This window comes from Sceloporus occidentalis, unplaced genomic scaffold, assembly GCF_023333645.1.
Source record: "Sceloporus occidentalis isolate IW3139 unplaced genomic scaffold, rSceOcc1.0.p SCAF_33, whole genome shotgun sequence".
NCBI classification, from domain to species: domain Eukaryota; kingdom Metazoa; phylum Chordata; class Lepidosauria; order Squamata; family Phrynosomatidae; genus Sceloporus; species Sceloporus occidentalis.
In genome coordinates, this window is record NW_028317013.1 from 6,565,823 (window position 1) to 6,579,407 (window position 13,585).

Here is a 13,585-nt window from a genome sequence, read left to right on the forward strand (position 1 = left end):
ATGGTGGAGCACCGGAAGACTATGTCACGCTGGTGCTCCATTATTGAAACACCGTCGGAATTGCCGGCTGTAGAGGTTGTCTACCAGACATCCACTGGCTGCCAGAGAGGAGGATCCAGGTCCCCTGCAGTGCTGCGGGGGATCTGGATCCTAACCCTGCTGCTTGCACGCTCCCAGCATCCGGAACTGCATGTCCCGGGCATCGGGCGATACAATTGCGCATCCCTGCACTAAACCCCGATTATAGGCCGCACCCCCACTTTAAGTGGGCCTATATTTGGGCCAATACAGTAGTCACCACATTCATAGTCATAGAGGACATACAGCATTTTGTACTCAATAAAAGAAGCCCTCTAACAAAGTTTCATACCTTTGGTACTATGCAGGACACCAACTACTTAGTATATTTATATATATTTTATTCAACTTAATCAGCACAAACAGAGGCCGTACATTATCATTGCTGCATATGGACAGCTCAGCATCCTGTCTGTTTATCAGGATGTCAGCAGCATGTCTCCCGAAAGCTGTTAGTGTTTCCCTGGCAACACAGATTATGTTCGCCAGTATGAATAAATCAGACCCCATTCTTTCCCTGCTTGTCACAGTTAGTGTCATTTTCCAGTCACAATTTTGCTTCCATGGTGTATGGCCCCACTATTGGAAACACGCAGACGTAAAAACACCTTATTTGTCAAAAATGACATGTAATGTCCTGTGTCTCTATGTCTAGTTTTTTATCATCTCACGTTCTCGAATTTTCTCGTCTAAAGTGTTTGTCAAAATCTGATATCACCAGACAGAAAGAAAAAGAGATATAGTTAGTAAATGGGGGTGAAGTGCACATCCTATCAAACAGAAAAAACAAACAAAATTCAATTTTCATTCAAAGGTTACAACATGATAGCGGTTTAAATTATTAACTTTGGGGAACTAGGTAGTTAGACTTGTGCATTTCGATTCGTAGGAATTGCAAATTTACCAAATTTTGTAAACAAGGCGAAAATCGTACGAAAATTATGCAAAACGCTCAGATCTTTTTTCTGACATTCATAGTGCCTTTCACTCACACTTTCATTCACTCTCTCACGCTCTCTAAATGTTTTCCTACCTTCTCTGCCGACCACTTCCTCTTCTACTCACCAGTTCCTCTTCTGCATCTCCTGCTCCCTGCATCTGCTTTCTTCGTCCGCGGACATAACCCGGCAGGAATTTACGCCAAAATGGCGGCATCTGCAGTGACCTCCTCTCCCCAATCCTCCAATCTTTTGATGTCACAAAAGGCATCGTCATTTTGCCATAATTTGAATTGAGGGCAATAAGGCAACGAGTCTGATGACATCCTCTCCCTCCAATGGAAGCGGAAGTGGTCAGCAGAGAAGGTAGGGAAACATTTAGAGATTGTGACAGTGAGTGAGAGTTTGTGAATGAAAGCGCCCAGGAATTTCGGATTAAAATTCTGAGCTTTTTGCTTTGTTTCCGTCTGATTCGTGGGGAATCTGGTCTCCTTTTCGGGGCTTTGTACGAATCGTTTTGATTGCACATATTTATAATAATTATAACCATTTTTGGTTGTTTCAATACACATTAAGCTTTAGGCTAAAACGCACTGTGATGCACTTATATCCAGCAAATATTCTGAGGAAAGAAGGACAAAGGGATTTGGGTAACAGAAGTGGTCTGTCCCTTGGAGTTATGAATTGTGATTAATTTATCTGAGTTTCTGATAACTTATTTACAAGCAGTTTTACTAATACTTCCCTGAGCGCCTCTTGGCATGCACTATAGACCAAAAACACATCCTTGCATTATCCAGAAGCCTGCAACACATTAGACTGCAGTATTCTTAAAATGAAATTATTAAAATGCCATTTTGTCTAGATGCCACAAGTCATCCACGATGGTGCTGTCACCAGAAATTTCTCTGCAGCTATGCAATAAATTATAATCATGGAGAGCATGCCCAAGGTGTATGTTTTTTTTGTTGTTGTTTTTTTTAAGTCTGCTTAAATTCTAATAATCTTCATAACTTTAATTTGAAATAGCAGACTATAATTGAAAATCCTCCAGGCGATAAAAACCAATGCATTTTTAGATCAAGCATAAAGTACATATATTGCAAAAATAATAATAAAGCAGATTCCTGTAAATGAAATACAAAAAAAAATGAATAATAATGATGACCAGTGTATACACTCATGACCACAGTCTTTGTTTTGTACTGTTACTTTCCCATGATGATTGTAACTATTAAATATTATTGTTCGATTGAGCATAAATCTAATTTTTGTTCTCTGTGCGATGTGATGGGTGGAGAAATAATGAACCTTAGGTCTCAATGATGCAATGGGTGTACAAACAAAATGGTTAATCTCAAACAGCAAGCGTATGTGATAAAGTGCTCTGTGCTTCTACGATGAATATATAAGAATCTATAGGACATCTAACAAAGTTGTTCTTAAGAAGATTTTAATGAGTACTGTATACCCCAGTCCACCATCAACTAGTGTTGGATTCCCTTGTTGATGTGCATTTGTTTCTGAATATAGTGCCTGTTCTGTATCCATGAGATTAAGATACATTTGTGTTAAAATGTGCTTTCCTTGCACATGAAACCATACTTTTTGCACAGAGAAAATGACCTTCTTTATAGAATATCAAAGGCAAATAAGTAGTCTGTGAGAACAGTCTGGGTCAATCGGGGCATAATTTTCTGTGAGAGCCATAGAGATAAGTAAAAAATGTTTCATACGTTTCATTTGTCTATTTTTTAACCGTGAAAATATGTATTACCATTAATCTTTTATACTATACACAGATGACAGGAGATATAAAAATAGCTCAAGTAAACAACCGGTGTAGCATAGTGAAAATACAAAACAAAGTGGCTCACATCTATGTGGAGAATATAAAACACACTTCCCACTTTAAATAGAAATTCACAAGTGTCTTTGCTCAGAGGATAGTTGCTCAGGAGATCTTTCCTTAATAGGTACCTCTATCTAGGAAGTAATATTTTGATCAAAGAGGGTACTCAGATATATAGGAAGACAGACAGCAGTATGATGACTATAGCAGCACTTTAATATATAAAAATAAATAACATCCACTCTTACAGTAACCCCTTCAAGACCGGGATGTACCTGGTACTTCCTGGTCACGTGTCATCAGCAGACCGGGATGTACCAGGTACGTCATTGATGATGCACGATCAATGGAACTATATTCCTTTTTGCCCATCAAAAGATCTATCTACATATTTAACCAACAACTTTTTATATTCATTTAGGGGATTTTCACTCAATCTTATATATGCCTCTGTATCATTTAATTGTATATAGGCTTCATTTAGGTATTGTTCTTTGGGGAGGATAACAATCCCCCCTCCCTTATCTGCAGGTTTGATGACTATATCCGTATTTTCTAAATCCTCAAGGGCCGCCCTTTCTTTTTTATTTAAATTGTATGTATATTGAAATTACTTTCTAATTTCTCTATATCATCAGTCACCATAGTCATAAACATATCCATGGCGCTGGATTTACATGATTTAGGAAAAAATGTGGATTTGTGTTCAGAACAACCAGTGTAGCATACTTGTGTAACCTTAAACTCTCATGTAAGCTTGACTTTACTTTTAATTCAATAGCAGCCTTCCCACTTGTCTTTATAACTCTCAACACCACCCACTCTATAGCTACAGAACATAACCTTTTCTTCAAAAACATCTTTGTCTCAACCTCTAGGCACTCCTCTTTTCGCTGATTTATTTTAAAGCTTTCTCCTATCTCCACTCGCTCATCTCCCCCACATTTCCTTCCTCCTTGATATGTTTGATAATGTTCACCATATACCACTTTCATACACCTTATTTTTGTAATTGCTAAAATATTAATGTTCTTCTGCTTAACAAAACCTAATAGTTTTTACATTAAAACAGATACAAAACGCTTACATGCTCATGTACTTGTAAAAGATGCTAATGGAGAAATGTTTACTTATGGCTTTTGTCATTGTCAAATGTATGCAGTACAAGACTGCTCTCTCGATTTGAATAGGAATTCCATTAGAACGCTGTGTCCTTTTATGGCTTCAGTTATCAATTCTTTCTGCTTATTACACCCTGGGGTTATCTAATCATATTTATCTTAGTACAGAGCGAGACAGTCTGCCCTCTAACCACTACAGAACTGTTTAATTGATTGGACAAGACAAGAAATACAGGGACAGTCACTTAAAAATAACACCGTAAGACAAAACTGTGCACAATGGACACAGAGATTGTGTTTGCTTAATATCACATATGGAAAAAGAAAAAAAAATACTCTTATGCACATACCTTGGAGGAAGGATTAATATGTATTTATGAGCATAAAGGTCATAAAAACCAATGTTTGAAATATATTATTTTAGAGACACTTTGCCACTGTGTATGGTGTCCATGATATTTTATTTGCTAGCACTAAAAGAAAACACAACAGATCCACAGTTGTACATGTTAAAAACAGATATTAGCACCACAATGTGACTTTAGATCACAGAACAATTACATTTTGAAAACTAAGAAACATAAGTCACCCCACAGTATGGAGTAGAGGCCTGCGCGGGACTGCTTTTTTAATCCTGCCTGCTCCCTCTGATTTTTGGTCCAATCCCGCCCACTCCCGCAATGTGTGTGTTACATTCCCGCCCGCTCCCGCAACATGTGTGCCGGCTCCCGCCACATTTGTGGCCAATCCCGCCCGCCAATCACACCCACCTCATTACCTGAACTGCAGATTTGTCCCTGAAGTTGCCTGTGGCCGATGTGAGGTGATCACTGGAGTTAAGCCTCAATGATTGCAGCTGTAGGAGCAATCAGAGACTCGGAGGGGGAATCTCTTTTATTGTTGCTAATCTGACCGGACTTCCAGGCAGACAGTAGCAGTGCCCCTACCGGATCCTTTTTTAACAAAAGATATACCGGATATGTAACTTGTCTTCTAGGGACATTTTCAGATGAGGTGCCTGGTATATCTTCTGTTGTAAAGGGGTTAAATTATTTGCACATTTGAAATCAACAAATCTGTGATGCCAATGACGCCATTATGATGTCACAGTCAAAAGATTCTTTTATGATGCCATAATGATTATACAATGATACCATTATGATGTCACATTTTAAAGATTTGATTATGATGTCATAATGATAAGACAATGATGTCCTTATGATGTCACAATCAAAAGATCCCTTTCTGATGTCATAATTATAAGACAATGAAGATATTAGGATGACACAAGAAAAATATCTAATTATTGTGTTCTAATGAAAAGACAATAATTATGATGTCACTAACCAACCAATTATGTCCTAATGATAAGAAAATGGTGCCATTATGATGTCACAGTCGAAAGATCACAAGTACAACCGGCATCTATAGACACAAACAACTGAATTAATGTGCATTAATTAATCAGTGGAACTATATAGAATGCTAGTACATACATCTTTGAAGCTAGCGTCAATGTTGTGCAAAATAGTAAAATGAATGCAGTCACTATAGCAACCTAATACATTTTCTATTGATTGTTTTACATTTAGCAAGTATTACATTTAGCAAGAATTATTAATGATATTGGCAGTTATCAATGGGACCCTTGTGTGCTACACCAGAAGTTAAGGGTTAACCATTTCAGGATATCACTGCACTGTACAGCCTCATGCAGTAATAGGTTAAACTGACTATGATGCAACTGCCCAACAGCAAAGTGTCTGTGTAAATGATTTTGAAAATGTTGGCGGCTGTGTAATGTGAGTAGTGAAGCCGCAAGCCACTAATACTATCCCCGTTGAGAATGTTTGCTTATGCTATGTAAATTATATTCTCATCTTTTGAGGTCTCTATCCTCCTCCCCTATTTTTTTTTATTAACATCTATTGCCAGATGAGTTTCAGATCCAACGTTAATCGCATTACTATCCTGTCAGATGAAATACTGAGCGCATGAGTCAAAATTCATTATGTATTTAATGCTCCGCAGAATGTTGCTCTCAAAACTAATAAGAGGAAATTCAATGACTCATCAAGGGAATTCATCCTGAGTCGAAGTGTGCAAAGATTGCATGTGCGTTCATAGATACAGACTGTACTGTGCCTTAGCTTTATTGATCATCAGGGCTCTGCTGAGCATCCTTACAGACAATTAGTGTGTTAAGTGTACCCTCAAGCATGAAAATGGTTAATAATTAGCATTGTTGTGTTCTATCAATGTTGATTGAAATTAGAAACACTATAAAGTTCTGTCAATAAAGTAATTTTAAATTGTCAAGACAATTATTTATATGGCATAGCAATATGCTATGTTAGTTGTAATTGTAGGCTCTTTTCATCATTCACTGCTTCCAATTGCTATTTTTCAGAAAACATTCAAAATTAGTTTTTTTACAAGATATAAATGACCCGTATTAAAATCATTTTATATTTTATGCTAGTCAAACAACTGGAAAATGCTTAGAACTACAATAAAATCTTTGGGTGTCAGAGACAGGTCTTCTCTAAAGCTGCATGTTCCTTTACACTTTGTAGCTTTCTCCTGCTCAAAAATTTGGCATACCTCCCAAGTGTTCGTTTTGTCCCAGGACGGTCCCAATATTCAGGCACTGTCCTTGGTAACTGCCTCTCTATCTGTTTTTGCAGGTAGTAGGGATGATGGGCTGACCTCCCCTGGTCAGTCCATGTAGCTGTGAAATCAAGGTCTTCTCCTTTTTCCCATATTAATGTAGGATCATCTCTAAAGCTGTATATTTGTTAGCTAAACACTAGAGGGTAGTATTAACCAGTGATGCTAAGGTCCAAGCACGATGAATGAACCCAAAACATTGCTATATTCTGTTGTGTTTCCTAACGTTTCCTGTTGTAAATATATGATTCGTCTTGCTTTTTACCGATTTAGGTGCTTCAGTCACACCCATTGCTAACAGTTGTGTAAAAGCAAGACTGGTGCATTTGGATTTGGGTGATTTTTCATTTTAACAAAAAAGTTTTTATTAATTTGTACAAATGTGCAAAAATGAGATGGAACCTCCAACCCAAACATGCGAAAATGAAGGAAAGAGCTCCGGATTTTCATTTGCATTTTGTTTCTTTTTCATTCATACTCTCTCACTCACATTCTTAGGCTCTTTCTCAATGTCTCCCTACTTTTGCCTCCAACCGTTTCAGTGTCCATGTCTCCTTTTCCGCAGCCCCTCTTCTTGTTCTGGATTGGGGAAACAAGAGAGAGGCTGTACTCGTGGCGGTGTGCCACAAATCCACTCTTTTGCAGAAGTACTCCAAGAGGCAAGAATATTGAAAAGAGATTTGTGGAGGAAGAAAAGGGTTTCTGCACCTCCCTCCGCAAATCTGTCAGCATTATTCTGGCTTCTTGGAGTACTTCCGCAAAAAGGTGGAGCCACACGCCCCCAGCATGTACAGCCGCTTCCCGTTCCTCCAGTCAGGGGAGAGAGTGTGCGCAGAGGCTCCACCTTTTCTTCAGAAGAGCTCCGGGAGCCCTGGGTAACCCAGGGAAGACAGGAAATGGAGCTGCGGAAAGGAAATGGAGAGAGAGTGTGAGAGAGTGTGTATGAGTGGGAATTTAATTTCTGAATAGAAAAGGACTGAATTTCATCCAAAATGAAAGATCAGGAAATGAAATGCGTTGTCTGAAATGGAATAGACCAAAAATTAAAAATTAATCCAAATCATTTAGAATTTATAGGACCAATCCATCTATAGAATCCCAACCAGCTGTGGTAGTAGCGTGACTATCAAGACTTATGATGCATTATTTATGCAAATAAATCCAATCAACATTACTGTCAGCAAGGTTCTCCACTCACTATGAAAGTGAGCCTAGTGAATTAACATTTCTATCTCCTGTTGAATTGTATAGATCCACCTATGCAGTATATCAATCTTTAACTAATTGTTAAATATATGTGCCACAATTATTAGCACCATTTTAGTCAATACTTTGTACCACTTCCCTTTGCTAAGATAAAAACTTTGAGTCTTCTCCTATGATGCCTAACGAGGTTGGAGAACACATGGCAAAGGAATCTGAGACCATTCATCCATACAGAATCTCTCCAGAGTCTTCAAATCTGAAGGTCAACATTGGTGAACTCTCCTCCTCAGTTCACTCCATAGGATTTCTATGAGGTTCATGTCAGGGGACTGAGATGGCCATGGTAGGACTTTGATGTTATGGTCAGTAAACAATTTTTGTGTTGAATTTGATGTATGTTTTGGATCATTACCCTGCTGGAAGATCCAACCATGGCCCATTTTAACCAGAGGCAGTCAGGTGTTCATTTAATATCCGTTGATATTTGATATAGTCTATGATGCCATGGATCAACAAAATGTCCAGGTCCTCTTCAAGAAAAACAGCCCCAAAACATTTAAGAGCCACCACCATATTTAACCCTGGGCACATAGAGCCAGGAACCAAATACACACCAGGACAGGCTATGCCACACTGACACCCAAACACACACACACACACCAGGACAGGCTCTGCCACACCGACACCCAAACACACACACACACACACACACACACACACCAGGACAGGCTCTGCCACACCGACACACCAAACACACACACCAGGACAGGTTCTGCCACACCGACACACCAAACACACACACCAGGACAGGTTCTGCCACACCGATAGCAAAACACACATACCAGGACAGGCTCTGCAACACCGACACACCAAGCACACACAACAGGACAGGCTCTGCCACACCGACACACCACACACACCAGGACAAGCTCTGCCACACGGACACACCAAACACACACACCAGGATAGGCTCTGCCACACCGACACACTAAACACACACACCAGGACATGCTCTGCCACACCGACACACCACACACACACCAGGACAAGCTCTGCCACACCGACACACCAAACACACACACACCAGGATAGGCTCTGCCACACAGACAGCAAAACACACACACCAGGACAGGCTCTGCAACACCGACACACCAAACACACACACCGGGACAGGCTCTGCAACACCCACACACCAAACACACACACACCAGGAAAGGCTCTGCCACACCGACAGCCAAACACACACACCAGGACAGGCTCTACCACACCGACACCCAAACACACACCAGGACAGGCATTGCACACCGACACCCAAACACACACCAGGACAGGCACTGCCGCACTGACACCCAATCACACACCAGGACAGGCTCTCCCATTCCGAGACCCAAAAACACACACCAGGACAGGCTCTGCCACACTGACACCCAAACACACACACCAAGACAGGCTCTCCCATTCCGACACCCAAACACACACCAGGACGGGCTCTGACATACCGACACCTGCATCAGTACAGGTTAATCTACACAAAGCATAAAAAATGCTTTCCACACTGGTTTGTTTTTTGTGTGTTTTCCCCTTGTGTATTGATGCCCCTACCAGGCCCCCCCTTTGGTTTTAATGTATCCCCCCCACACCCTTGTATATTGCCCCATGTGCATTTGTGCCCACAGCCAGCCCCCTTTGTGCATTTATGCCCCAAAACCCTTGTGTATTGATTTATGTGATGTCTCCAGCCAGCCCCCTCCCTTGTGTATTGATGCCCCCTTTTGTACTGGTTAATATACCCATGTGTATTGCCCCCAGCCACCCATCACCCTTTGTGTATTGATTTATGTGATGCCCCAACCACTCTGTTGTGTACTTATACCCCCCAGCCACCCCCGTTTTTGTATTTAATTGCCCCAAGGCAGCCCTCCCTTGAAAATTGGTCCCCTTCCCTATAACCCCAACTATTTGTTTTATTTTTTTTCTAATACTTACTTTTTTGCTGCCTTCCCTGCAGACTGCTCTCCTGCGACGTGTTCTTCTCCCTGTCATGAGGAGCTGTTCTGTGTAAGTGGCACATTGTGTCTTCAAAGGGGCGGGACGAAGAGCCTCACTGAGGCACTGGGCAGCATGGTGCAATCATTAAACGGCTGGGGTGTCTTACGGCATCGGCTGCAATGGCATCTCGGTGTGCCGGCCCCGGACTGAATGTCTCACCGGACTGACCGTCTCTAGTGCGGCCGTTTCATTTAGATTCAATTGCCCTCTGGCCCAGCCCGCCCCTGCTTGGGCATGATGTTCTAACCATAGAACCCTATACCATTTGAAGTTCCAGTAGTGTCTGGCAAACCGAAGACAGTTGAGTTTGTTTTTGGATTAGACTAGAGGCCTTTTCCGTAAAAAAACCATCCAAACAACTTTTGGTGATATAGTTTTGTAGACTTTCTGACCCCAAGTCTGCAATTCTCCAACTGTGATCCTTGGAGATTTTTTGGCCACTCAAACCATCCTCTTCACAGTTCATTAAGAAAATATAGACACACATCCTCTTCCAGGTTTATTCATAACATTTGACTAGAACTTCTTAGTTATTGAGCCGATGAGGGAAATAGGTATTTTCAATGCTATTTTCTTATAGCCACTTATATCCGTAGCCATCACAGTGACATTCCTTGGTCTTACGTATTGTGATGAATGACTAAGAGAATTTGGCCTATGTGTTGCCTAATATTTATACCCCAGTGAAACAGGAAGTCACAGTTGAACCATTTCCTGTTCCTAGTCACTCAGTTGTACTAAAAAAATTGTAACATATCACTGGGAATATATTTCCAATATATTTTTCTCATATGAATTCATAGGTGTGCCAATAATTGTGACACATGTATATTTAACATTTTTGTTTATTAACCTGTCTTCTGTTTGCAATTGTTTGATATCCATGAGAGCAGAGTATTTTTTGTATATTGTTCAAAGAAAAGGTTAAACAAAGATAATTTTTCACAGCCTTCTTTGCTCATATTTACCAAGGGTGCCAATATTTGTGGATGGCACTATATATAAAAATCTATAAGATGCCATGAAGGAGCTAGTTGATGAAACTCGTAGGTGTTTGTTAATCCTCAAAGGTGTCAGACATACCACTGCATGTTTCAGCTCTTTCTCTGTTTCACACACATCTTGCAAGTCTACCCACTTAATTTGGAGTTCTCAGTAGAGTTGGAGATGCAGCTCCACTGGCTTAATTTATAATACCTCAAGAGCATTTGATTGAGCTAACGTGAACAGGTACTTGTCTATTCACAAAAATTCCAGTTCAGCACTGTTGAGTTGCACATTGTAACCACCGGTTGTGTTGAGTCAAGTGGAGGTGAACTCAACAGCTGTCACATTAAATTAAACTAACTTGCTGAGCTGAACTTCCATCTTGATTCAAGTCAAATCAATATTAACAGCCTTGTTTCTGTGCTTTTGATATCCACTTAGAGCAGGTACTTGAGTCAACCTGAACTGTGGTGTAGTTAATTATTATGATTTATTGTTTTATATAGCGCCATCATATTCCATGGAGCTGTACAATGGTTAACTGTGAAGTTCACATAAAATATAAATCTTTGGTGACAAGATCATTGAATTATCCACGTCGTATTTATGTTTCACTTACCCTGAATGCATGATTAACTAATTTATTTATCCCCACCTCCAAACAAATAGGATTGTAGAGTTAATAAAAATGGGTTAATTAATGGGGAAAATTCTTCCATGATTTAATCATCATCATCATAAGCCTGTAAGTTTTATAGTCTTATTAGCAAGGTTATACATGTTACACATGATCTACTCTCTCCAAAATTATATATGGATCTTAGGAGTCAACATTACTATGACTTCTCCACTTGGAAGCTTCCTAGTGGCACTGTTTGTAGTTTCCTGTCACTCTGATTTTGATTAAGATTTGGACTTTTGGATTTCTCTTCTTGGATTAACCCCATGTGTGGGTTGATTGCATAGATAGTAACATTTATATTTGTCTGTCAAAATAGGATAAAGATTCACTCCTAGTTTATCTAACAATAATTTTACCAAATTCTTAATGTTGTACAAAATTGTTAATATTGAATGTATATACATTTGCTTTATAACTTTCTTGATAAATAGTAACATCAACATTTACTTCAAAATACACTGTGCATCACACATAAAAGAAACTGACACTGCACTGCAGGTCCTAACTCATTTAACCGTTTCCAACACAGGACAACCATATAGAAACTGACTTTGGACTGGGGAGCTAGGTTTGGTGATAAAGTTTATTATTTATTACATTTTAGTTGTTTTGCACCATATTCATTTTGTTCAATTTGTTCCCGCATGTTCCATAGCAGCAGATATCGCAAGATTCTATTCTGGCATTGTGATTATACTACACCTGTCTCCTCTTTACACTAAGCCCTATGATTATATACAAATGCAAATAATTGGAACATTTTTCTTTGATTAACTTATTCATTAGATCTTGATTAGAGAAATCCTCTAACTCTGGCAGGATTATAGCTTTTAAATGATGTTTATGACCCTAGACCTAACCTGCTAATGACCTAAAGCAATTTAAACTACACACTGCTGATTTCTGAGCCCATCAAACTGTGTAAAAGTAGCATGGTTGATTATATGAATCACAGCACTGTGGCTGTGCAGGGGTTAAGGAATAAAGGGAATTCCTTTTGGAAGTGGTCTACCTATCTGAACAACCTAAGGTAATTCCCTCAAATTGATCCCTGTCTGTGGATGTTCTTTTTGTTGTTAAAAGGGCATTCATGCTGCTCACATGTCTGTTGCAACAATGAAACCCTTTGAGGTCAATTTCATAGTTTGTTTATTTTGACTCAAAATAATGGTCCTGCAGAACCTTAGGCTGTGGCTATGTCCGATGGGCTCTGTCATGAATGGTCTTCAAAGCCTTCCCCTTTGGGAATGTTATATAAATATAATGCATTCTTCAAAAACACTCATTTACATTATACCAGCTACACTATCTTATCCTCTGGGGAAATACTGTATTTCCCCCCAAATATTTATGTTATATAATACCACAGTTCAAATTCTGGGTATAATTAAGCAATAAAATGGGGACCACAGCAGTAATTGCTCTCTACTGTGAAGTCTTTCCACCACATTTAATCAAATAGCATGGTGATAGAGATCACAGGATGTGCAGTTGTAACTGGGCCGTATCTTAAGCTGTTTACAGATTTTGTAGTGAACTAGGGGTGGAAAGAATAACCTCTGCTTCCTTACGCATCTTATTTAGCTTTCCACCAGACTATGCATTGCTATGGACTCAGGTGGGACTCATGGACCTAGGTCTGACATCATAACTTAGCACCAGCAACCCTGATCCCTCTTTTATCACCCAAAAATGTACTAGAGACACTATTATGCAATGCTCATGTTAATAGACCTTTTTTATGGTTAACATTATGATTAAGCTGCATAGGGAATGAATCACTCAACATTCAAAGCTACTGGCCTATTGTAAGATGCCTGATCATTTCAATCCTATATACAATCTGGCTCTGCATTTCTTTTTGTACCTAGCCTAGTAGTTTTTTCTTACAAACATATGATTTAGAATAATGGATTCCAGAGATTATGAAATTAACTAGGGTCAAAGCTAACAAAAATTTATTATTTTAGTTCAATAACATGGAACAGAACATATGCATTCC